The 25,757-nt window shown below is 45.3% G+C and overlaps 1 protein-coding gene and 1 long non-coding RNA gene across 2 annotated transcripts in view; one reads left to right on the top strand and one right to left on the bottom strand.

Moving 5' to 3' along the window:
* The window catches only part of LOC139750093 (uncharacterized), a 219,499-nt gene extending 195,057 nt beyond the window's left edge, over window positions 1-24,442 (bottom strand). Inside the window, exon 1 of the mRNA XM_071664428.1 lies at window positions 23,721-24,442. The gene's annotated coding sequence lies outside the window, so the exon portion shown is untranslated. The remainder of the gene's footprint in view (window positions 1-23,720) is intronic.
* Window positions 1-25,757, top strand: part of LOC139750094 (uncharacterized) — a 99,523-nt gene that overhangs the window by 60,979 nt on the left and 12,787 nt on the right. The gene's annotated exons all lie outside the window — the stretch shown is intronic.

Raw genomic sequence — 25,757 nt, 5'->3', positions numbered from 1 at the left:
TCTCCGCGCGGTCCTCTCTCTCTCTCTCTCTCTCTCTCTCTCTCTCTCTCTCTCTCTCTCTCTCTCTCTCTCTCTCTCTCTTCACCGAGAGAGAACATAAGAATAATTTATTACGTTCGGAGCGACTGGAGCAGGATGGCCGGCGCGTCTTCCCCTTGGCATGAAAAACCCACTCGGGTTTCTGGAGCGGGAGGGAGCGTAATGAAAGCATGACACATGCCACTTACGAGTGTGTGTCTCCCCAGGGGGCGTCGTGGGCGCCAGTCACCTCCTCCCCCACTCCCTCCGCCGTGAGTCTCGTGAGGAGCGAATTATGGGTGGGAAGAACTGCGTCTGGATATGAAGTGAGGAACAAGGCATAGGAGGATAGGGGGAGGGACGACGATGGTGGGGACCAGTGGACGGGGCAGGGATCGTGTTGGTGAGACCCGCGGACGGAGGAGGGATAGTGATGGTTAAGCCAGTGGACGAAGGAGGGATCGTGGTGGTTAGACGAGTGGACGAAGGAGGGATCGTGTTGGTTAGACGAGTGGACGGGGGAGGGATCGTGTTGGTTAGACCAGCGGACGGAGGAAAGATAGTGATGGTTAAGCCAGTGGACGAAGGGGGGATCGTGGTGGTTAGACCAGTGGACGGGGGAGGGATAGTGATGGTTAAGCCAGTGGACGAAGGAGGGATAGTGAGGGTGATCAGTGGACGGAGGAGGGATAGTGATGTTGAAGCCAGTGGACGAAGGAGGGATCGTGGTGGTTAGACCAGCGGACGGGGGGAGGGATAGTGATGGAGATCAGTGGACGCAGGAGGGGATAATGGTGTTGAGAATGAGGAAATGCAATAAAGGCAGTAGAGGCTCCTGGGCGGGAGTGAGAGCCGGTGAAAGGAAGGTAGACTGGAGGTTCACACATGGTCTGTTGATCCAGTGAGGCTCACGTTACAGGGACGCTGCTCCCGACGTCGAGAATTCCCTGAATTTTAAGAGTTTTTTTTTGAAGAAGAAAAGCGATTTTCGGATACCAGAAAAATTTCCCCGACCTTTCTTTGTCCACATAATAATGGTGGCAAGATGACATCTTTAAACCTAAGTCATCATAACATGAGACCTTAGTGTGTGAAGTCCTTCTCCAGGACACGATGGTTCGTATTTATTCAAAGCAACTCATACGCGTACCTAAGGTCAGATCCGATGCAGCGGGTCAGGGACTGTGATAGAGCTTGCAACACCACTGAGTGACTAGACATTACGTTAAAAGGACGTTGAACATAAGAGCAACAGCCTCCAGACGAACCACCCATTGGCATACATCGTCAACGGAAGACATGAGCAGCTTACCTGTGTTAAGATTTTCACCTGTCGTGGAGACAGACGGGGAGGGTCTGCTCTGTCTACTGAGTCACTTCACTATTCTACCGATGTCGGCTGCGGGAGGCACATATTATCATCTTGATCCTTTGATCACGACGGTACGACCCCTTAATAATGAGGGTGCGACCCATGGGTTGTTGTTTCACTCGACCTTTTTAAAAAGGTCAGGTGGCCAGACCACCATACCTAAGGGTCGTATCATCGTACTCAAGGGTCGTACCGCTGTACTCAAGGGTCGTACCGTCGTGCTCGAGGGTCGTACCGTCGTGCTCAAGGGTTGTACCGTCGTGCTCAAGGGTCGTACCGTCGTGCTCGAGGGTCGTACCGCCGTGCTAAAGGGTCGTACCGTCGTGCTCAAGGATCGTGCCGTCGTGCTCAAGGGTCGTACCGTCGTGCTCAAGGGTCGTACCTCCGTGCTCGAGGGTCGTACCGCCGTGCTCAAGGGTCGTACCGTCTTGCTCAAGGGTCGCACGGCATTTCTAACACCGCAAGAAGCAACCTCCCAGTGATTTAACCAGTCTCACAGGAAGAAAAAAAACAAATGAAATACAGACTCGACGTATATATATACACACACAGACACCTGTAGGACAGCTATACGACCTAGCAGGTAGGTGTAGCGGGAGAGAAAACGGGGTAAAAATGGTCGCAACTTCTAGATTGAATGGAAAGTATAGATTCGAGAGACGTCGGCTTCAATATGTGGACGCTTCACTTGTCTCGGGGAAGAAACGTGATAGCGCCGTTCACTCGTGGGGCAGACATGCTGCTGGAAATTACGAAACCTATGGGTTCTTGTGGGCTGAGGTTTGTATATATATATATATTCATTTTCTCCTTTTTTTTTTTTTGAGTGTGTTATTATGGGATTACCATTTTCAGTGGAAGGGAAGGAACAAGATGACATATTTGAAAGCCACTCGTAACCACGCTCGAGATCCACTCCACCCCCCTGGCCCCCCCCAGGACCCCACACAACCCTTCCCCCTTCCCCCGCAACACCCACCCAACCCCCCAAGACTTAACCCCCCCCCCAAAGAATGCCCCCCCCCCTCTCCACTACTCCCAGATCCCAAGCGGACACCCCAGATCCACCCGCTGTGTTTTCTTTTTCTCCCATATCTTTTCTTCACGTGGTAGTTATTATAGTAATGATAGCGAGATCTGACGCCATATATATATATATATATATATATATATATATATATATATATATATATATATATATATATATATATATATACACCACACAATCGATGTTACGTCCCTCATGAGTTCGTAAATGTATTGCCGCTGGACACAGAAGTGACACGGTTAGTAGTACACTTGTAAGTTATAGTGCGAAATTTTGAGGGATTTGATCGAAAAGGAAATTGTGTATGTGTGTACGTTTTGAACACACCACATAAGCGCCATGCAAAGTTTGAAAGGAAGCTCTATGTCCCACAGTTTACCATGGCGCATCTCGCTTGCCACTTGTCATGTATATTTGCATCTCCATTTCGACATTTACAGTACTTCCACGAAACTATGAGACTGAAACCATTGTTTATCTATGTTGACGTTCTCCTGCTACCACATGTGAGCCAGTGGTATGAAACTTAGTCGTCACTAGAAAACGGTATAGATGTGTATGATTGGCTGCATGTCGATATGAAGAAAACGGGAAAGTATACATTTCATTGCGCCATATAAATGGATTTGATACATTGAGTAATTGGCATGATTGTTGTCTGTAGACCAACCAAGCCATGTATGAACTGTGACGAACATCAATGTAAGGACTACGTGTCAGTGATCCTTACAGACAGTCTACACCACTGAATTTACAAACTACTTTTGCTATTGCTTCCTGATGGATTTCATTGCCTTCGTGTTCAACTTTGTCGTTAAATGCATCGTCCATACAGCGTAAGAGTGATAGACGTAGGCGCGCGCGCTATCTTGAAATCAAATACAGCGAGGGAATACGTGGATGAAGGCCGTTTGAGGAGGATCCAAATAACACACCAGTCAAAGATTAGACCTGGTTGTGTATCATGTGATATTGTCCTGTGTTCCAATCCACATTCTTCTTTATCAGTTAGCCTCACCATCTTGGTGATTTTTTTTTTTTTTTGTCCCCATGTCCCATCATCATGAGGTGGTATAGTATATTGTAGACTTTGCCAGATACGCGCCCAATAACGACCATCTTTGTGTGCTCGTAATATTAACACACCCCTACCCATAACCCCATACTCGCCAATATTACCACACCCTACCTATAATCCCATACACCCCAATATTACCACCCCTACCCATAACCCCATACACCCCAACATTACCACCCATACCCATGACCCCATACACCCCATTCCCATAACCCCATACACCCCCATATTACCCCCATACCCATAACCCCATTCGCCCCAATATTACCACCCATACCCATGACCCCATACACCCCAATACTACTTCCCCTACCCATAACCCCATATGTCCCACCTCTCCAGACTCTCTGCTTCCTCATGTTCATAATTCTGTTTATGATTACGCTTTGTGATACAGAACACCCAGTCGATCACCCTGGGCCCCATTGAAAGCCATCCCTCCCGCAGCGTCTTCCTTCCTGTATTCCCATCCCAATAAATTCCCTCCCAGTCTCACGTCCCTGTAGTTATCCCTTCCGCAGGAGTGTCCGATATTATCTGTGGTGTCTCCTCATTATTTACTTCGTTGCATCTCCATCTTCACCCTGTGTTTTTGTTACCGTCTGTCCCAAAGTGAATAGGCGCTCGCGACCGACCCAGAGTAACGAAGCGAAGTTACACGTGAAGGGGAAACTGATGACCCGGACGTGGTGTGATAACGAAAGCGGAGTCACATAAGGTGTTCGGTGTGTAGAGTGGATGGTAAATGGCAGCTGGTATGATACCATCAGAATTGCACCTGATTGGGCTCTAAAAGGCAATAAACCAAGTCAAAGCTGCTGGCTTAAGGGCTCACTTAAGGTAGGAAATCGGATTGAGGGAGGTGAAACTGATGACACACTCCCCTTAGCAGCAGGGAGCCAGTACCTGATTAGATGCTGGCAGGACCTACTGAAGTACTGAAGGAAAAACTCGACTCCCAGGATATGTCACACCTGAGGATAATGATCAACTTGGGATAACAAGGACACACCACCCACACACACGTCCTATGATATCTGTATCTTATGATCATACACTTTAGTCCCTCCTGAACCTCTGTGATGTGTCCAATGCCTGCCACAGTTGTAAGCTAGATTGAAATGGTCAGTGATTAGTGAGTGAATCTCTTGATTGTAAAATGATTAATTCATATTAAACAGGCAGGATTAGCACTTCTGACAATGATTGCCTCTTCTTCCTCGCTTGTCCCAGTATACCTGACTGAATATCAAGTCATAATACTCCTCATCCTAGAGATGCGACAGTTATACTTAGTTAAGCACGCACAGTTGAGACACCCCTGCATTGCGCAAGTTTGAGTTGAACAGAAAACGAGAAGGTCCAGTTAATATCTTAATTAAGAGTTTTATGCCGTCGACAAAGTTTCTGAAACTCTGTAATTATGCTTCTTAACGCTTATAATCTGTTCGTGAACAAAATGGATAGACCCACAAACAAAATCAGAGTGGAGAGAGAAAAAAAGGAAAATACCTCTCGAAAATATGCAGCCTTGATACTGAGGTTAGAATATGACACGCAAACTACATTTCTCACATGGGCCACATAGACAGTGGGAGTGTATGTGGTCTTAAGATTATCTGTAACATATCTAAAGATGGTATGGTGGTGGTTATAACTTGACCCACACGACCTTAATGACACCTCCTCCTCCTTTCAGTTGATACGTATAGATGTAAACTCACCACCCAACGCACTTACGCACATACACTCTTTCGTTGAGAAGCGAGAGGGTTTACACTGTGTCAGAATTCCCTCTCGAAAGTCTTCATTATGTACGTAGACAAGGAAGGACTCTGTCCTCCCTCGTGTGCTTGTGGTTCGCTGGTATGTCGTTTGTTCATACAGAAAGTCACGTTCATTTTAGATGGTAGATTATTATTGTATGTTTAGTATTGGGGTGTGCAGGTGTGTGTGGGGCGTGCAGTGTGTGGGATGTGCAGGTGTGTAGGGTGTTGGGATGTGCAGGTGTGTAGGGTGTGCAGTATGTTGCAGTGTGCAGGTGTGTGGGATGTGCAGGTGTGTGCCTAAGGCAAGATGTGGACCTTTTGTGGCTTTGAGTTGGACAGCCCTGGTCCTCCCCTGCGTACTACGTCAGTGACGCACCGGGGCGCAGCAGTCCACGTAATGGTATCTTACCAATCGCATTTTTTACGTGCGCCCGGAGAGGCCACGCATTGACGGCCAGCTGGAAACAGGGCAGACGACCGGAGACAAACTTTAAGTTTCCAAATGTGTAAAATTATGTAACGCGAGTCATTTGTTCCCGTCTCTGTCTTCCCTGCGCTGATGTGTTTTCTCACAATTTCTATTTTTTTCTTACTTCTTTTTTTTTTTTCACTCTTTGGTGTTGGATGGTTTTACCGTCACGGGAAAAACGTGTGCATATCAAGTCTGGGCCTTTATTGCTCTCTACCGTTTTTTTTTTTTTCTTTTTTTGCTTCATGTCTGGAAACACAGCTCTCTCTCTCTCTCTCTCTCTCTCTCTCTCTCTCTCTCTCTCTCTCTCTCTCTCTCTCTCTCTCTCTCTCACACACACACGGGGAGTTGAAAGGAGAGGAAGAAGAAGAAGTGAGACAGTGTGAAGTGGGGGGACAGGGGTAAGGGATGGCTAGAAATGGAACTTGGAGACTGAAGTGTGTATAGTTGTGTGGTGTAAACGTGGTTTTGTGATGTGTGTGTGTGTGTGTGTGTGTGTGTGTGTGTGTGTGTGTGTTGCCTTATTTGAATATGCCCCCTGCGAACGAGGGGTGTGTATATCTTTGTGTCTTCTTTTTTTTATCAAGGAGATTCCCGAAGTTAAGATGAAAATACATTCTCTCATCTGTCTATTCATATCTATCTATCTTTCTATCTATCCTATCTATCCTATCTATCGGCCCCTTCGTAAGACTCACATTAGCGTCGTCAAGGGAAGCAATGCAGGTATATCTCCTCGTCTCATTAATGTAGTCATCTTGGGTATTCCAGGCAGGCGGACGTCTCGTGTATCAACCAACCCGACTCTACGTATAAAAGATGGACATCTCCAACCCTGAGTTTGTTTCTTTTGTTCACCCCCTTCTATGTATCAGTGTGAACATGATCGTGTGTTCGTGTGAAGCCAGGCATATAAATGATGAAACCTGATATTCTCGTAAGCTTCTTAGGCCGATATATTGTTTCATCATCCTCCCCTGTTGCTGCCCACGCGTGTATTATTAACATGTTCTCCCTCCCTTCCTCTTTCTGGAGTGATACTAATAAAGCTAATCATGTCTGGTGGCTACGGAGGATTAGGGAGGTACAGGAGATTAGGATCAATGATAAGGCATTGATGTTGATGGATGATTGTGATGTGGGGATGAAGGATGTATGATGAGGCGTTGATGTTGATGGATGATTGTGATGTGGGGATGAAGGATGTATGATGAGGCATTGATGTTGATGGGTGACTGTGGTCTGGGGATGAGGCGTTGGCACTGAGGGATGAGTGTAACATGGAGACGACTCCAGGGTATGTGATAACACACTGAGGGATGAGTGTAACATGGAGACGACTCCAGGGTATGTGAGAACACACTGAGGGATGAGTGTTACATGGAGACGACTCCAGGGTATGTGAGAACACACTGAGGGATGTGTGTAACATGGAGACGACTCCAGGGTATGTGATAACACACTGAGGGATGAGTGTAACATGGAGACGACTCCAGGGTATGTGATAACACACTGAGGGATGAGTGTAACATGGAGACGACTCCAGGGTATCTGATAACACACTGAGGGATGAGTGTAACATGGAGACGACTCTAGGGTATGTGATAATACACTGAAAGGTTCGAGCACAGACGGAAGGCATGGAGCCCTCTAGAGCCACGGTATGGGAAGAGGAACTGGCAGTGCTGTAACGACCGTAGGGTAGTTAGCAGAGTTACAGTGTGCGCATGGTAGTTAGGAGAGTAACAGTGGGAGATGTAGTGAGTGTAGGTCCGTTGGGAGAGTTAGTGTGTAGAGTAAATAGGAGAGTTAGTGCGTAGAGTGGCTTGGAGAGTTATAATAAGTGGAGCATGATCTTGTGATCTTTCTTCTTCTTCTTTGTTAACTAACGTCCAACAGATGTGTCCCGCATGCAAGGCCTTCTTCCTACGGTTCCTGTGTCCTCTGTACTGAATCCGTTCGGATCCGGTTACGAGACAATACACGAACGGCTTGAATAGATATATCCGGAAGTAGTGGGCGTACTGCTGCTCCCTTCCTTCCTACATGACTCTGCATCCTACACACAGATAGGACTCGGTGTTGTCGTAATAGTCCTTGGTCGTGTCCCTAACACATCGCGGTCTAAACATCTTCATCTACACTAGGTCTAATGAAAGCCAGAGACACGCTTACGCCCGGGCCTGTCTAGGTTCGAATCTTAGGCGAGGCAGGGGGTCCAATAGCCAACTCAGTTGTTCATCCTCCCCATTGGGCTTGTCGATGAATGTGCATGCGTGTGTGTGTGTGTGTGTGTGTGCACTCACAAGAGTAAAGAGATGGCAAACTCTCTTCCCGTAAGCTCCAGCTCGGAGATCGAGGGACAATCACTGTTCTTTGGATTTCATCCCACGTCACCATCACAGGTTACGTGAAAGCAGGTGCATTGGCGAAGACGGAGGTCTGCGGGGCGAGGAGGAGGAGGAGGAGGAGGCGCCCCATTGCTCATATACATATTCCTGCAGATGTTAGGGGAGGAGGAGGAGGAGGCGATCCATTGTACCCCTGCAGATGAAGAGGAAAAATCAAGAGGGATACACACACAGGAGACTTTTGTGAGGCGGTTGGGTGTGTTTTCGGAGGAGCGAGGGCGGGTGAGTGCAAGAGGGCATACGGCCCTGATGGCAGATGAGCTGGATAAGAATCCCAGACGTGATGAGAAGAGCAAACTGGAGGTGGTGGGGCTGTGACTTCTTCTTCTCCTCCTCCTCCTTCTGCTTGGGGTCACCCTACAGTTTGAGGTCATTGGAACTGCACCGCCCCGAGACCAGAGGAAACTGTCAGCCCAGCAGTGAGATAAAGGATGACATACTCCTCTGTTATCACCCCACATACTTTAGTGTCCAGACAGAGACGGGATTCAGTTCCTGACCTAGCGAAACGCTTCGTTCACATATTTTTTCTTTTCTTGTGTTATCCGAGACGGTAGGGCCAGCTGAGGCCCTAATCAAGGCCATCTCATTAACGTATACATATATACCCAAGCCTGAGTGAGCCAGGTACCCCGACCGACCCGTAGGGGTGGATGAACAGCTGGGTTGACTGTGGACCGACTGCCGTGACCAGGATTCGAACCTATGGGCTCGACCCTGGGCGGCCCGTGGATACGTCACGGTCAGGAAGTCATGAGATGCGACGTCAGAAATGTATTTGTTCTTTGATGCCATTCTTTCTTTAAGCTTAAACCTTTTGAGGTCCAGGGGTTTTAGGTCCAACAAATGAAGCCTCATACAAACTCTTCCTCCTCCTCCCCTTCCTCCTCCTCCTCCCCTTCCTCCTCCTCCCCTTCCTCCTCCTCCTCCTCCTGAGACTCATTTTCGAGCAAGGCTAAGTGAGTTTATTGGACAATTTGCAGTCAGAGTGCGTCGTCTGCCGGGAGTAGCCTCTCGGGGAGGAACTCTCCCCCCCTCGGGGACCATAAACTCCGGTATAAAAGGAGTGAAACTGAAATATACGTCTACCCAAGAATTTCGCCCCATGTTATCGAAAAGGTTCGGCTATGTAGAGGAAGTCGGGGAGTCTTGATTCTTCCTCTGTGAATTCCAGTTCAGTGAGGCTGTGTGCTGAAGTCTATAACGACAGGGAGATGATGACAGCAGGAGGAGGAGGAGGAGGATTGGGGGATAGAGCAGAGGGGGGGAAGAGTAAAAGGTGGAATAGAGAAGAAGAGTGGAAGTACGTGGAGAGGGGCGTTGGGGCGGAGCATAAGAAATGAAGGAGGAGACCTTTGGAAAAAGAAAATGAATGGACGGGAAAGCAGAGAGGTGACCGGAGAACCGTAGAGAAAACAGCAGATGCGAAAGAGGAGAGACGAGGTGAGAGAGAGAGAGAGAGAGAGAGAGAGAGAGAGAGAGAGAGAGAGAGTGAGAGAGAGAGAGAGAGTGAGAGAGAGAGAGAGACTAAGAGACTGGAGAAGCTCTTTCGGGAGGGGGAAAGTGGACGACGTGACGAAGTGGTGGAAGGGATGAGACCCGGCGATATGGATATCACGGGAGATGGTCGACACCATAACCAGGGTAAATGGGATCGGCACGGTGCACGGCAGGTTTCAGTGAACATATCACCGTCTCTCACTGCGGACCCCAATACGATAATGAGTAAGATCATCACATATCTGTATGATGGGACCACATTATGTGACCTGTGTTGCCATTTACGTTGCTTGCTTCTTTATCGTGTTATGAAGGTGACTCTCACGCGCAGGGCTGTAGAGATGACACAGTCTACCATCATGGGTTGATCTGGGGCTTGTCTGTTTTTTCCTTCGTAAAGGGATATACTGAGTCAAGGATGACCGAGTTATTATAACGAAGATGAGCTCTGGAAATGAGTCAGTGAGTTACAGAAAGTCGTGGAACTGACGGAACGTTACAGTACGCCTTGGAACAGACGGACAAAAGGAAAATGGGATTAAGATGAATTTCTCTCCGTTTCCTTCGGTTTCAGAAGAAGCTTCGACCGCCATGAACCCCCCCCCCGTATAGCGGAAGGTGGGTGTGTGTCCACACGCACGCACCATGCAATGATGATGACATGATGAAGACGTGGGCGGTTCATTTATTGCCATGAGTGGTTTTGCCGCAGCTGGCGACGGCCGCGCGTGAGGGGCAACAGCCCAGAGGGATTCATACCAACTGTCAAAGGAACTTTGTGTCCCCCCCACTCTCTCTCTCTCTCCTCTCTCTCTCTCTCTCTCTCTCTCCTCTCTCTCTCTCTCTTCTCTCTCTCTTCTCTCTCTCTCTCTCTTCTCTCTCTCTTCTCTCTCTCTCTCTCTCCTCTCTCTCTCTCTCTTCTCTCAACTCCTCTCCCCTTCACCACAGACTGGCTGACCCCATTCTTCCTCGTCCCCCCCTAGTCCAGTACGGATCCAGAGTTTCATCAAGACACTTTTACACCCACCCCAAGACCCATCACATCTCTAATTCATGAAGCCAAACACGGCCGTAGCCGGAGCACATCAGTCCCCCCACCTGCGGGTAGATCCTATATGTCTTCATCCCACCCAGACTCTCCTGCTCATAACAAGAGCCAGACCTCTAATTCCCGTAGTTGAAGAGATGAAGTTAGGCGTAGCTGGCTCGATGCTCCTCTCCACCCACCCTTCCGGACGTTGCCTGAATGGATTCCTGAGCCAAAGGCCACCACATCATCCTTGAGGTTAAGCTGGCACCTGATGAACACTCAGACCTCATCCTCCTCCTCCTCCTCCGAGGAGGAGGAGGAGGAAGCTCGCTCCTCACTCCAGTTATCTGGGAAAGGTTTGCTGACTTCGTCCCTCAGCGGGGCCAGGCAGGGAGCGCAAATCGAGCTTTCTTAAGTGAAGACGTGACTGTTTGCCACCTCTAAAGCAGGATTTGACCTCACGGAGGTTATCATAAGACCTTTCAAGTGCGTCAGGGAGGAGGAAAAAGGAAGATGAGGAGAGGGGGGGGGGAAAGGAAGATAAGGAGGGGAGAGAGATGTATGAGAAGAGCATTAGAAAATAGTTGCAAAAAAAACAGTGTGGGGTGAAGAGAGAAAGATGAGAGAAAGTATCAATGGACGAGGAAGATATTATAGAGCAGGAGGGTGAGCGGTGCGAACACACAGAGAAACAAGTTGAAAGGAATGTTGAGAGAGAGAGAGGTTAAGAGTAAAGAAGAACATTCCTGATGATTACCAAAAATTAGGGACTTTATGTCGAGTGGCGAAGTGTGCAGGATAAGAGAGAAGGGCGTCATCAGAAGATAGATAGATAGATATAGATAGATAGATAGAGATAGATAGATAGATAGAGAGAGAGAGAGACAGAGAGAGAGAGAGAGAGAGAGAGAGAGAGAGAGAGAGAGAGAGAGAGAGACTGAGACTAAGAGACTGGAGAAGCTCTTGCGGGAGGGGGAAAGTGGACGACGTGACGAAGGTGGTGGAAGGGATGAGACCCGGCGGATATGGATATCACGGGAGATGGTCGACACCATAACCAGGGTAAATGGGGATCGGCACGGTGCACGGCAGGTTTCAGTGAACATATCACCGTCTCTCACTGCGGACCCCAATACGATAATGAGTAAGATCATCACATATCTGTATGATGGGACCACATTATGTGACCTGTGTTGCCATTTACGTTGCTTGCTTCTTTATCGTGTTATGAAGGTGACTCTCACGCCGCAGGGCTGTAGAGATGACACAGGTCTACATCATGGGTTGATCTGGGGCTTGTCTGTTTTTTCCTTCGTAAAGGGATATACTGAGTCAAGGATGACCGAGTTATTATAACGAAGATGAGCTCTGGAAATGAGTCAGTGAGTTACAGAAAGTCGTGGAACTGACGGAACGTTGCAGTAAGCCGTGGAACAGACGGAACTTTACAGTACGATGTGGAACAGACGAAATGTTACAGTCAGCCCTGGAATAAACGGAACGTTACAATAGGTCGTGGAACAGACGGAACGTTACAGTACGCCTTGGAACAGACGGACAAAAGGAAAATGGGATTAAGATGAATTTCTCTCCGTTTCCTTCGGTTTCAGAAGAAGCTTCGACCGCCATGAACACCCCCCCCCCCCCCCCCCCCCGTATAGCGGAAGGTGGGTGTGTGTCCACACGCACGCACCATGCAATGATGATGACATGATGCAGACGTGGGCGGTTCATTTATTGCCATGAGTGGTTTTGCCGCAGCTGACGACGGCCGCGCGTGAGGGGGGCAACAGCCCAGAGGGATTCATACCAACTGTCAAAGGAACTTTGTGCCTCCCCCCCACTCTCTCTCTCTCTCTCTCTCTCTCTCTCTCTCTCTCTCTCTCTCTCTCTCTCTCTTCTGCTTCGAAGAAATTTGAGGCACAGGAAGTCCTTTTTTTTTTTTTTTTTTTTTCTCTGATCACGAGACACGTTACCAAAAACAACACGACTCATGGCTGACCTCAGGAAGGCACTGGAGACAGGAACATCATCTTTGAGAGAGAGAGAGAGAGAGAGAGAGAGAGAGAGAGAGAGAGAGAGAGAGAGAGAGAGGTCTGCAGCAGACCAAAGCGGCAGAAATGGAATAAAAAAAAAACGAGAATCGATGAAAGAAAATCAAAAGTACGGAGAAAATGGAATTGGGAACATTGATGATTACTTGGTATGATAGAAACGACGGAAATGAAGGAATATTTGAAGTCCAAAAGAGAGAATACGAGAGAAATATACAGCAACACGAAGAAATTTGACATAGAATCTTCTCAAACTGCATAGAACAAAGACAACGACGAAACAACTAAAGAAATCCGATCAACAGCTAAATGGCAAGAGAAACGAGGAGAGAAAACGGTGTAAACAAACAGAAGACAAACGGAGAAAGAAAACGTTGGACAGACGAAGAGAGAAAACACTGCACAGACGAAGATGGAAAACGGTTAACAAACAGGAAAGAAAACGTTCACAGGCGAAGATGGAAAACGGTAAACAGACAGGCGAAAGAAAACGTTCACAGACGAAGATGGAAAACGGTAAACAGACAGGGGAAAGAAAACGTTCACAGACGAAGATGGAAAATGGTAAACAGACAGGGGAAAGAAAACGTTCACAGACGAAGATGGAAAACGGTAAACAGACAGGGAAAGAAAACGTTGAACAGACGAAGAAGGAAAACGGTAAACAAACAGGGAAAGAAAACGTTGAACCGACGAAGATGGAAAACGGTAAACAGACAGGGGAAAGAAAACGTCGAACCGACAGACGAAAGAGAGACAACAGCGAACAGACGAAATTTAAAAAAAAAAAAAAGGGGACTTAAAAAAAAGGGACTTAAAAAAAAAGGGGGACTTAAAAAAAAAAAAAAAAAGGTACTGAGCAAAGTACATGGCAACAGTCCGTCATCGGTTGCTCGCTCGTCGACAGCCTCCGTGACTCCAGCCCACACACACACACACACACCCCTGGGATCAAATTACCAACTGTACGCTTCTTTATCTGCCACATTGACGTCTATAGGAGCCGACTGCCACCATACCGCCTGCAGGGGGTAACTCGATCCAAGAGGGCGATGGGTACACAAAAGACTGTCCACATGATGTATATATATATATATATATATATTCACGATTTACAACTGTAAAAAAAAAGACTTCATTTACGAAGCAACTACTCATGAACTTCTATGTAAAAATGAAGCTGTGAAATGTGGCGCTGTGCTTTAACCAACTTGGGCAAGATCTCGCCTAAGAATTGGAGAGATGTGTTATACAGGGGATGACGTGCTGTCGCCGGGCTGATCCAGAGCGTATGGAGCGGTCAGGGGAAACCATAGAAATGTCTGTGATACCTGGTTGTGGGTAAGGGGGGTGGATGTGGATTTGGCACATCGTACATGAGAGATAAGAGTGGAGGTGAAGAAATAGTGCCATGTAATGGGCCAGAGATCCAGGAGAGAGAGAGAGAGAGAGAGAGAGAGAGAGAGAGAGAGAGAGAGAGAGAGACCTTATATGGTAGGTTGAAGCTGAAATCCAGTATGTTCATATATATATCTAGCTCACCTTCTACACTCCGTTCCCTCAGTGCGGCTGGTTGAACTTATCCAACCAAATCTGGTCGAGCCTCCGTGAGCCAGGCAGCCCGGCCAGGACTTAATGGTGCCCACGGTGAGACGTCGAATCAAACCACGTTAGGTCGAATCATGATGCACTACTGTAGCCTACAGCGTTACGTTTACCAGTGACGCTGAAAGTATACTTCCCTGTACTCGCCATACTTCTCTGAGAGCCGAGGATTAACCTGACCTCATCTGTGTTCAGTGCCGTCAAATCCTGCTCTTGTTGTTTGACAAAGATCTATTGGCATGTGATGCGATACTTCGTAAACCCTCAAATATCTGTTCATGTATTTGCTACCGCTCTACTCATCGCAGTTAAGTGAAACGTTCTATATCATCATCAATGTTTCTTAGAGTATTTCGAATATGTAGTCCAGCGTTCACTGATGAAGTAAGTCTGCCATATCTGTGGTATTGGTTATATATCACATTTTCGCAAACATTTCCTTGATTCAGCTTGTAATCTTGTTGGAAAGTCTTTTCGGTATTGCGCTGTTGTGAGAACTTGCTTAATCTTCTTCTTTTGTTAAAATAATCTGATATTGATGTAGGCTTCGTTCATAATAATACGGTTGGGAATAGGCTTATAAAAAATTCTGTAACTTCTGAGAAGGGATGTGTGTGTAATGTCCCCTGTAAAGAGTGTAATTCGTTTTACACAGGTCTAACTAGTAACGTTCTTTAGCTCAGGGTTAAGTAGCATGAAAATAGTGTTACGTATGGTCTAGAATCTGATGAAATATCTGTCCACCTTAAAGGCTTTGATCATCAAATCGACTTGGATAGTGTTAAGCTGATCACATACAGTAACTCATTAGTGGATAGAAATATGATTGAATCGTCTCTTATCACAGTAGAAATATTGATTTGAATCAAAATGTTGGTTTACGTAAATAACTTTATAAATGAAAAAGTGTAAATATGTTCTCCAGAACATAGGTTAATCTGAGTTTGTAACTTGAGGTCGAGGGTAACCTGTGCCCTAATCCCTCCACTTGTTTCTTAATGAATTTACCTGCACCGCTCAGTGGCGGCTGGTATGCTATGTTCTGGTTCTGTCTGTCTGTGCTCAGTCCTGACGATGTAATTACATAAAAGTGCTGATACTGTATTTAACGTTTCCTTGTTTATGGATGTTTTCCTTGTTTATGGATGGGGTGGTTAGGGAGGTGAATACAAGAGTTTTGGAGAGAGGGGCAAGTATGCAGTCTGTTGGGGACGAGAGGGCTTGGGAAGTGAGTCGGTTGTTCACTGATGGTACAGCACTGGTGGCTGATTTCGGGTGAGAAACTGCAGAAGCTGGTGACTGAGTTTGGTAAAGAGTGTGAAAGAAGAAAGCTGAGAGTAAATGTGAATAAGAGCGAGGTTATTGGGTTCAACAGGGTTGAGGGACAAGTTAATTTGGAGGTAAGTTTGAATGGAGAAAAACTGGAGGAGGTGAAGTATTTTAGATATCTGGAAGTGGAGTTAGCAGCGGATGAAACCATGGAAGCGGAAGTGAGTCACAGGGTGGGGGAAGGGGGCAAAGGTTCTGGAAGCGTTGAAAAATGTGTGGAAGGCGAGAACGTTATCTCGTAGAGCAAAAATGGGTATGTTTGAAGGAACAGTGGTTCCAACAATGTTATATGGTTGCGAGGCATGGGCTATAGATAGGGTTGTGTGGAGGAGGGTGGATGTGTTGGAAATGAAATGTTTGGGGACAATATGTGGTGTGAGGTGGTTTGATCGAGTAAGTAATGAAAGGGTAAGAGAGATGTGTGGTAATAAAAAAAGATGGTGAGATAGCAGGAGAGGGTGTTTTGAAATGGTCACATGGAGAGAATGAGTGAGGAAAGATTGACAAACAGAATATATTTGTCAGAGGTAGAGGGAACGAGGAGAAGCGGAAGACCAAATTGGAGGTGGAAGGATGGAGTGAAAAAGATTTTGAGCGATCGGGGCCTGAACATACAGGAGGGTGAAGGGTGTGCAAGGAATAGAGTGAATTGGAACGATGTGATATATCGGGGTCGATGTGCTGTCAGTGGATTGAACCAGGGCATGTGCAGTGTGTGGGATAAACCATAGAAAGTTTTGTGGGGCCTGGATCTGGAAAGGGAGCTGTGGTTTCGGTGCATTGCACATGACAGCTAGAGACTGAGTGTGAACGAATGTGGCCTTTGTTGTCTTTTCCTAGCGCTACTTCGCGCGCACGCGGGGGTATGGGAGTGCTATTTCATGTGTGGCGGGGTGGCGACGGGAATGAATGAAACAGGAGTTGTGGGAGCGTGTGAAAGAGTTGAGAAGTAAATTCGAGATTGACGTGGGTGAGAATGGAAGTGGTTCGTGAGAGATGGATGATTATTAGTGCTTATACGCCTGGCCATGAGAAAGAAGATAATGAGAGGTTAGAGTTTTGGAAGCATTTGAGTGAGTATGTCAACAGTTTTGATGCAAGAGACCGAGTATTAGTGATGGATGACTTAAATGGAAAGGTAAGTAGTATGGCAGTTGAGGTTATACTTGGGGGGGGGGGGCATTGGGTGTTCATTGTTATGAATGGAAATGGTGAACTGCTTATGGAGTTATATTATGAAAAAGGACTGGTGATTAGGAATACCTAGTTTAAAAAAAGGAACTTTGACAAGCATACGTATGTGAAGAGCAGAAATGGTCTGCGTGTAAAAGAGAAACTTTTGGATGTGAATTTGCTGAGAGATGGAAGTGGCAAGATTTGTAGAGGTTTTCGGAAAGAGAAAACAGCGTCGATGAGAAGTGAGTGGTTAAAGTAAGTAAGCATGAAAAATAGGCTTTTGTAAAAAAAAAAAAAAAAAAATAGATACCAGTTGCGATTGAGTATAGAATGGCAAAAGATGAAAGTAGATAAAGCAGTGGGAGTGAGTGGGTGATGAATGTGAGGTATTGACGGGAGCAGTACTGGCATGTGCGAGTGATGCATATGACATGCGAAAGGTGGGAGGTGGACAGATTAGAAAAGATTGTAGATGAAAGAAAAAAAAGAGGCATTTGGGCGATACTTAAAGGGAAGGAGTGCAATTGACTAGGAGCTGTATAAGAGAAAGCGGCTGGAGGTCAAGAGGATGGTGCAAGGGTTGAAAAAGACGGACAATGAGAGGTGGGGTGAGAGAGTATCATTAAACTTTAGGAAGAATAAAAAGATGTTTTGGCAGGATTGAATAATGTGCTATTGTATAAGGCAAAGGGGATAAAGGTGAATATTCAAACTACAGATGTATAAGTTTGTTGAGTGTACATGGTAAGTTGTATGGGATGGTATTGAGAGAATAATGGCAGGTACAGAGTATCAGATTAGGTAGGAGCACTGTGGTTTCAGAAGTGGTAGAGGATGTGTGGATCAGGTATTTGCTTTAAAGAATGCGTGTGAGAAACATTTAGAGAAACATGGGGATTATTATTTGGAAGAAAGTTAATAGTAATTGGCGTTGCGATGGGATGTAAGGGTCTTTGGTACTCCTGTGGTGTTTTGGAAGACCACCTGAATCTGACGGAGTCGAGGCTGAAGTTTGTTGAAGTGGTTGAAAACTCATCGAAGTAAAGCCATTGAGCTGAACCAAACGTAGGCTTATTGTTCGTGTGTGTGTGTGTGTGTGTCTTTCCTCAGTCTCATCCAGTTGAGACCAAAGCAGAGCGAGGCGTTCCACCCGTCAGTTATCGTGGTATGTTCTTATATTACGTCTTCCTTTTCTCTATTGTATGTCTTGCTCTGCTCTGTCACGTCTCCAGTTGTTTCGTGTCGTACGTTCTCCATTCGTCATGACACTTTCGTTAAGCATCTGTAACTCTTCATAGCCTTTGTGTCCGTCTTTCACCTGTTGCTGCTGAAGCAACAGAGTGCGTCAGTTGACACACACACACACACACACACACACACACACACACACACACACACACACACACACACACACACACAGAGGCCGCTCAGATCTTGTCAAGGTCACCACGGTGACTCAGATCCCCCCCCCCCCTCTAGTAGCAGCAGACGACATGAGGACTGGCGAGCACGTAGCACCAGCCGTGGCCTTGATCTGTACTTTCCCCCTTGAGGCCAAGAGTATGAAGAAGGCCGGCCCATATGGGCTGGCCCTGCTCGCTCTAGTCTTCCGTGCCACCGCCTCGCTTGGGAGACGGGGAAGCATAAATCCAACGAACTGAAGCTTTTATGCCACTTGACAGTGACTGATACGGTCGATGAAGTGGTTAAATTGGAATGTAGTAAAGGTACGATTCATGGAGGAGTTGGGGGGGGGGGGGCCACACTTGCAAGGAAGAGAATTGGAACAGAAATGAAAAAGACTTGAGAGGTGTAGATCAGGGGTGTGTTAATTGATACTTTGAAAGGGGTTTGGTGATATAATTTAAGGATTTAAGTAATATTCTAAAAGTATTCAGTAATGCTGTACTTTTTTTTAAAGAGATTCAATGATGATTTTTATTTATTTAATACTTTAATAAGAAGGGGTTCACTTATACTTGTAAAGATGTTCAGTAATATTATTAAAGTGGTTCTTTAGAGGTTTTGAATTTGTTTAGTAATAAATCCAGAATTGTTTATAGTAGTTACTATTAAAGTGTTGATAGCACTTTTAAGAGTGTTCAGTATTACTTTTGATAAGGTTCAGTAATACTATTAAAAGTGATCAGAGTCTTTTATAAAGGATCCGGTGAAGCATTGAATAGGTCAGATAAAAGTATAAGAAGATTCAGCAGTACCTTGAAAGGTTTTCAGTAGCATCTCAAAAGTGATTTTGCAACACCTTTAAAGGTGTTCGTTAATGTATTTGAAGGGATTCAGTGATACCTTGTATAACGTTTATTAATAGTCTTAAAGGGATTTTAGTAATATTTTTTAAGGTATAAATTAATACTCTTAAAGGTGTAGAGAAATACTTTTAAAGGTTGAATTGTATCTTGAAAGGGTTTCAGCAATACACACAAAAGTGTTTTGTTATATATAGATTCAAAGGAGTTCATTAATACTTCAGAATGGGTTCGGTAGTATTCTCAGTAGTGCTATAAGGTGAATAATAAGCATTAAGGGGTTCAGTAATATTCTCAATGGTATTATAAGGTGAATAATAAGTGTTAAGGGGTTCAGTAATATTCTCAATGGTACTATAAGGTGAATAATAAGCATTAAGGGGTTCAGTGATATTCTCAATGGTACTATAAGGTGAATAATAAGTATTAAGGGGTTCAGTAATATTCTCAATGGTATTTTAAGGTGAATAATAAGCGTTAAGGGGTTCAGTAATATTCTCAATGGTATAAGGTGAATGATAAGTGTTAAGGGGTTCAGTAGTATTCTCAATGGTACTATAAGGTGAATAATAAGTGTTAAGGGGTTCAGTAATATTCTCAATGGTATTATAAGGTGAATAATAAGTGTTAAGGGGTTCAGTGATATTCTCAATGGTACTATAAGGTGAATAATAAGTATTAAGGGGTTCAGTAATATTCTCAATGGTATTTTAAGGTGAATAATAAGCGTTAAGGGGTTCAGTAATATTCTCAATGGTATAAGGTGAATGATAAGTGTTAAGGGGTTCAGTAGTATTCTCAATGGTACTATAAGGTGAATAATAAGCGTTAAGGGGTTCAGTAATATTCTCAATGGTATTATAAGGTGAATAATAAGTGTTAAGGGGTTCAGTGATATTCTCAATGGTACTATAAGGTGAATAATAAGCGTTAAGGGGTTCAGTAATATTCTCAATGGTATTATAAGGTGAATAATAAGTGTTAAGGGGTTCAGTAGTATTCTCAATGGTACTATAAGGTGAATAATAAGCGTTAAGGGGTTCAGTAATATTCTCAATGGTATTATAAGGTGAATAATAAGTGTTAAGGGGTTCAGTAATATTCTCAATGGTATTATAAGGTGAATAATAAGTGTTAAGGGGTTCAGTGATATTCTCAATGGTACTATAAGGTGAATAATAAGCGTTAAGGGGTTCAGTAATATTCTCAATGGTATTATAAGGTGAATAATAAGTGTTAAGGGGTTCAGTAGTATTCTCAATGGTGCTATAAGGTGACTAATAAGTATAAAGGGGTTCAGTAATATATTTCAAGGAGTTCAGTACTGCTCCCACGGATGACTGGTGATACCTTTCAAAGTTTCTCAGTGATGTATTTAAAAGCGTTCAGTAACAGTCTTGATAAATGTCTTCATTGATAATTCTATAGAGGTTCAGCAATGCTGTATTACTTTACACAGTGGTGTGTAGCGATTCGTGTTCCCAACTGTGAAGGATTTCCACGGGTCGCCCGGGGTCGAGAGTATATAGGTTCGAATCTTGGTTGCGGCAGTCGGTCCACAGTCTACCCAGCTGTTCATCCACTCCGAGGGGGGGTTGGTCGATGAAATGGCTACCTGGCTCAGGCTTGGGTGTATGTGCATATATATATATATATATATATATATATATATATATATATATATATATATATATATATATATATATATATATATAATGATAAAATCTGTAAAATGATAAGTTTATAAACGCTCGTCTGTCTTGGACAATCGCATGTTTACCAAATGGCTTCCTAGCTTCGTGTCTTCGATGTATAAAACTGACTTATATTTCTCTCTTGTGTCTCCCCTGATGATGTGATTATTACACGAAAGTGCACTTGGAAACTTATCGTGTTTCATTATCCCCGTGGACTCGTTAGAATATATATATATATATATATATATATATATATATATATATATATATATATATATATATATATATATATATATATATATATATATCTTTCTTTCTTTCGTACTATTCGCCATTTCCCGCATTAGCGAGGTAGCGTTAAGAACAGAGGACTGGGCCTTTGAGGAAATATCCTCACCTGGCCCCCTTCTCTGTTCCTTCTTTTGGAAAAAAAAAAAAAAAAATATATATATATATATATATATATATATATATATATATATATATATATATATATATATATATAGCCTCTGTTAGAGCTTCAGTTGCCCATACCGTCTCAGCTAACATAGGAAAAAAATACCTCAAATATGATCATTAATATTTCTACAGATGTTCAGTAAATTATCGAAGACGCTCAGATGTTCGGAACTTTTTGGTCAGGTGTCGCAAATAGAGAGAGAGGGAGAGAGAGAGAGAGAGAGAGAGAGAGAGAGAGAGAGAGAGAGAGATTTCCCAGCCGTATTCAAGGTGGGCGGAGGTGTCCCGCTCTGCGTAGAAGCTCTTCGTCTTAATCTTGTGATGAAAAATGTTATGGATGTTGATAATATCGTCTACCTCCTCCTCCTCCTCCTCTCTTTTGAGGAAATTAAAGACAAACTTCGTAAGAAAAAAAGAGTACGATTAGTATTCAAGTCTTTCCCACACACACACACACACACACACACACACACACACACACACACACACACACACACACACACACACACAGATACGGGGAGATAAATGAAGGCCATTTTTATAATTAGCCAATCATCAGAAATCGAACACGGTTGGATTATAGTAGGAGAATAAAGGGAAGGAAGAGGTGGGAAGAGAGAGAGAGAGAGAGAGAGAGAGAGAGAGAGAGAGAGAGAGAGAGAGAGAGAGAGAGGCCAACAGTACGTCGAATGATGGAAAAACATGATTATAGAATAATCTCCAAAATACAACATCAGGAACAACAAAACGTTGCTGTTTTTTTTATGGGCATATCAACCACCCACAAAAACGTTCCCTCGATGACGTTCAGGCTGTCGCCAGCCACAGCGTTCCTTAGGAAACGTTCGGTCCGTCGCTAGCCACAACGTTCCTTAAGAAACGTTCAGGCCGTCGCTAGCCACAACGTTCCTTAAGAAACGTTCAGGCCGTCGCTAGCCACAACGTTCCTTAGGAAACGTTCAGGCCGTCGCTAACCGCAACGTTCCTTAGAAAACGTTCAGGCCGTCGCTAGCCACAACGTTCCTTAGGAAACGTTCAGGGCCGTCGCTAGCCACAACGTTCCTTAAGAAACGTTCAGGCCGTCGCTAACCACTACGTTCCTTTAAAAACGTTCAGGCCGTCGCGAACCCACAACGTTCCTTAAAAAACGTTTACATTGTGGGAGAGGACACACGATCCCCATTACTTGGCCATTCTTTATCTTGTTATGCATAACAACTCACAACACCGAGACACACGACTCCTGTGCTTCATCATTAGAACACTTGACCGTACGACATGAAGAACAAAGTGAACTCAAGCGACCTCTTTGTGTAGGAAGAGGAGGAAGAAAATCATCATAAGGTCCTAAATAAACGTAAAAAGAACGAGGCGTGAACCTTGACGTGAAGACACGACCCAAGACACTGGTGGACTAAAAGAAAATGGAGAAACTGTGAGTAAATCAGAGGACGCGTGTAAAAAGAAAACGTACGATATTTGTTCTCGAGATCTCAGAAAAGAAAAAGAAAAAAGGACACCTTAAAAAAAGCCTTTGATACAGATCCATACGAAGAGGAAGAAGACTGGGAAATTCGTTGCTACGTATACAAGCCTTGATCAAGGAGAAGACCGTATCCTCCTGCTGTAAGGTGAACATGAAAAGGCAGAGACAGTAAGAGAGTGGAAATGCGTCAGAGTAGAGGATATCAGTCGCTCTGACTGACTATGGCAACACCTTAGACAATGGAAACCACGAAGGAAACACATCGATAGATTTAGTAGAGGAATGTCTGTCTCTTCTCTCTTCCATCCCAGGTGATAAAACAGATCCTCTTGAGGAAATGATATGTCAAACTTGGGGATCAACTGTACACACACACACACACACACACACACACACACACACACACACACACACACGACCCCCTCATAGATTCTGACAACGTAGGAGAGACATATGGAACCAACTGACACCATCTGGTGAGGCGTCACACATCTGTTATATTACCGGATACATGTGAGAAGTTGAGATTGAACTTGTGGCCCACAACAGTGTGAATTGTGATAAAGAAAAGGATGTGTGTAGTAAAGATCTAAGAAATAAAATTTATCTTAAGAATTTTCAGTATTAGTGTATTAGATATGTTAGATGTGGACACCATATATCACTTATGGTGAGTATGAACTTCAATTTTAACACGATGGTTTGACCCTTGGGCGCTGTGACCTCTCGCCAGAATGGCGAAGGTCAGGTCATTAATGACCAAGCCATCAGAGTCAAGGGTCACACCGCCCAGGTCAAGAGACTGAAGCCCCTCGCAAGCATAGAAAGGAACCTCTTGCATCAAGGATTCAAAGCCTCCAGCACACTGGAAGGTCGTCACAGCTTGTTAATAACACGAACTGTATGTAGGTGGTGTGTGGCAGATGGTATAATATGACCCAGACTTACTTACCTTGCAGCCAGGTGAGGGAGGACCAGCTGGCTGGAGAAGGACCCCTCCTACTGGGATGGTATCAGAGGAGCATGACGGGTGCCACCTGTGGAGGCGCCCTTACCACAACATCACGGGTGACGCCGTCGGCCACAGTGCCAGCTGGGAACATCATAACTCAGATGGTTCAGCACACACTCACATACACACTCCCACCCACACACACACACACCAGCTGTTTCCCGGGGACGCTGGTTACATCGTTCCCAGCTGGTGAGTTATCAACAAGTGACGAGGGAACTTTTCGAAGGACGAAAATACTGTTTGCACGACATATAATCCCAGGGCTTCACACCTCGCTGCGACCCGTTTAAGTCTTGGCACATCTTACCCATCGTTCCTCCATCATATCATTTCTTCATCGCGTGAGAAACTAAAACTGATATCGAAGTATATCATATATTTATTTCTCCCTCTCTCTCTCTGTCTCTCTTTCTCACCCACCCACCCCTCCGTGAGATAAAGTAACTGGTGTACAACACCGTGAAGGATATTATTCAGTAGGAACCACCACCACCGCACAATGTCGCCTCCCGCGCGACTGACATCGAAGGTAAACACAGAGGAGGTGAGAGGTTGTGGGAGGTGGGGGATGTAAACAAAGCGTCACAGGCGCGTGCCGAGGTGTGCAGCAGCGACCAGCGTGAGGCACGTCCTCGGCGGCCACCATACAAGAACTGACGCGGTGGGACGGACTACCACCAACTCCCTCCCTCCCGCCCGCCTGCCTGCCTGACTGACTGACTTGACACACTCCCTCCCCGCGCAACTGACGGAGGAGACCACCCCGCTCTCCGACCTGCATGCACAGGTGAGGCAGCGAACGTAGTACCTCAGTGAGGTCATGAGGGAGAGAGAGAGAGAGAGAGAGAGGTCTTATGATGCTCTCTCTCTCTCTCTCTCTCTCTCTCTCTCTCTCTCTCTCTCTCTCTCTCTCTCTCTTCCCAGCCACGCGACGGAAGACATGCAGGCCCGGAACGCAAGGAAAGTTTCGGGAGATAGTTTTGACTGCTCGGGGAACATGAATGCGCGCCAGGTGATCGCTGCCATGGGAAACGCCAGGGGAATGGGAGACTTATTTTTTGTAGGCGTGACTCGAACATACTTTTTACGAAGAGAGGAAGATGAGAGAGAGAGAAGAGAGGAGTGCTGCTCATACCCTCCATCACTAGTGTGGTTGAGAGACGGAACGTTAAAGGGAATTACAATGCTAGGATGGCTCTGGGCCAGTAGTGAGAGGGAGGGAGAGTAGACTAAGTATAAATGGATGTTTAAGATGTCACAGAGAAAGGAAATACGATAGAAATATAAAGTATTATACAGGGGATGGAGGCTCGCACACGAGGGAGCACTGTTTATGATTCACATTTGATGATATGAAAGATACATACATCATATTATATGTTTTGCTTCCTCTTGCGTCCTCCAACGCCCCCTGTCTCTCACCTTGCATTCCTCGCGTTGTGCCTCCATGAGTTTCAATTGCCACCCAACACCTAGTAAGTGGGACAGAGGTGCAATAATGTACGTCTCTTGTATGTAGATAGCAAGGTCATGTTTCTTTCACACAGTGTACCTCATTACTTACGTAGGACGACAGTGTGGTCCCCATGTCCAGCTGGACGACCATGATGTAGCAAGCCACTTGAGTGTTGACGGTAGCTGGTATGCTGCGTGCATCTCTTGGACGGCACCTGGGGCATGTGCTAGCCAGTCCAGTTAATGACCACCTCCCCGTTTGTCTCTCTTGTGGTGGGAGGGATCAGTGCCAGGTATGGAGACACTGTGATACTGGTGACCATGTGTTGCTTGAAGAGGGCTGGTGGGATTCGCAGATTATCACTACTGTGGACATTGTATTTATGGATCAGTGTCGGATCTAGGGTAGGTCGTTGTTGTGGTGAGAGAGAGAGAGAGAGAGAGAGAGAGAGAGAGAGAGAGAGAGAGAGTGTGTGTGTGTGTGTGTGTGTAAATACCTGGTGTTCCGTTCCTGTTTGG

The sequence above is a fragment of the Panulirus ornatus genome, chromosome 9, assembly GCF_036320965.1.
Source record: "Panulirus ornatus isolate Po-2019 chromosome 9, ASM3632096v1, whole genome shotgun sequence".
In the NCBI taxonomy this organism is placed as follows: Eukaryota; Metazoa; Arthropoda; class Malacostraca; order Decapoda; family Palinuridae; genus Panulirus; species Panulirus ornatus.
Note: the sequence above shows the minus strand (reverse complement) of the source record. Positions and strands in the feature narration are given on the sequence as shown.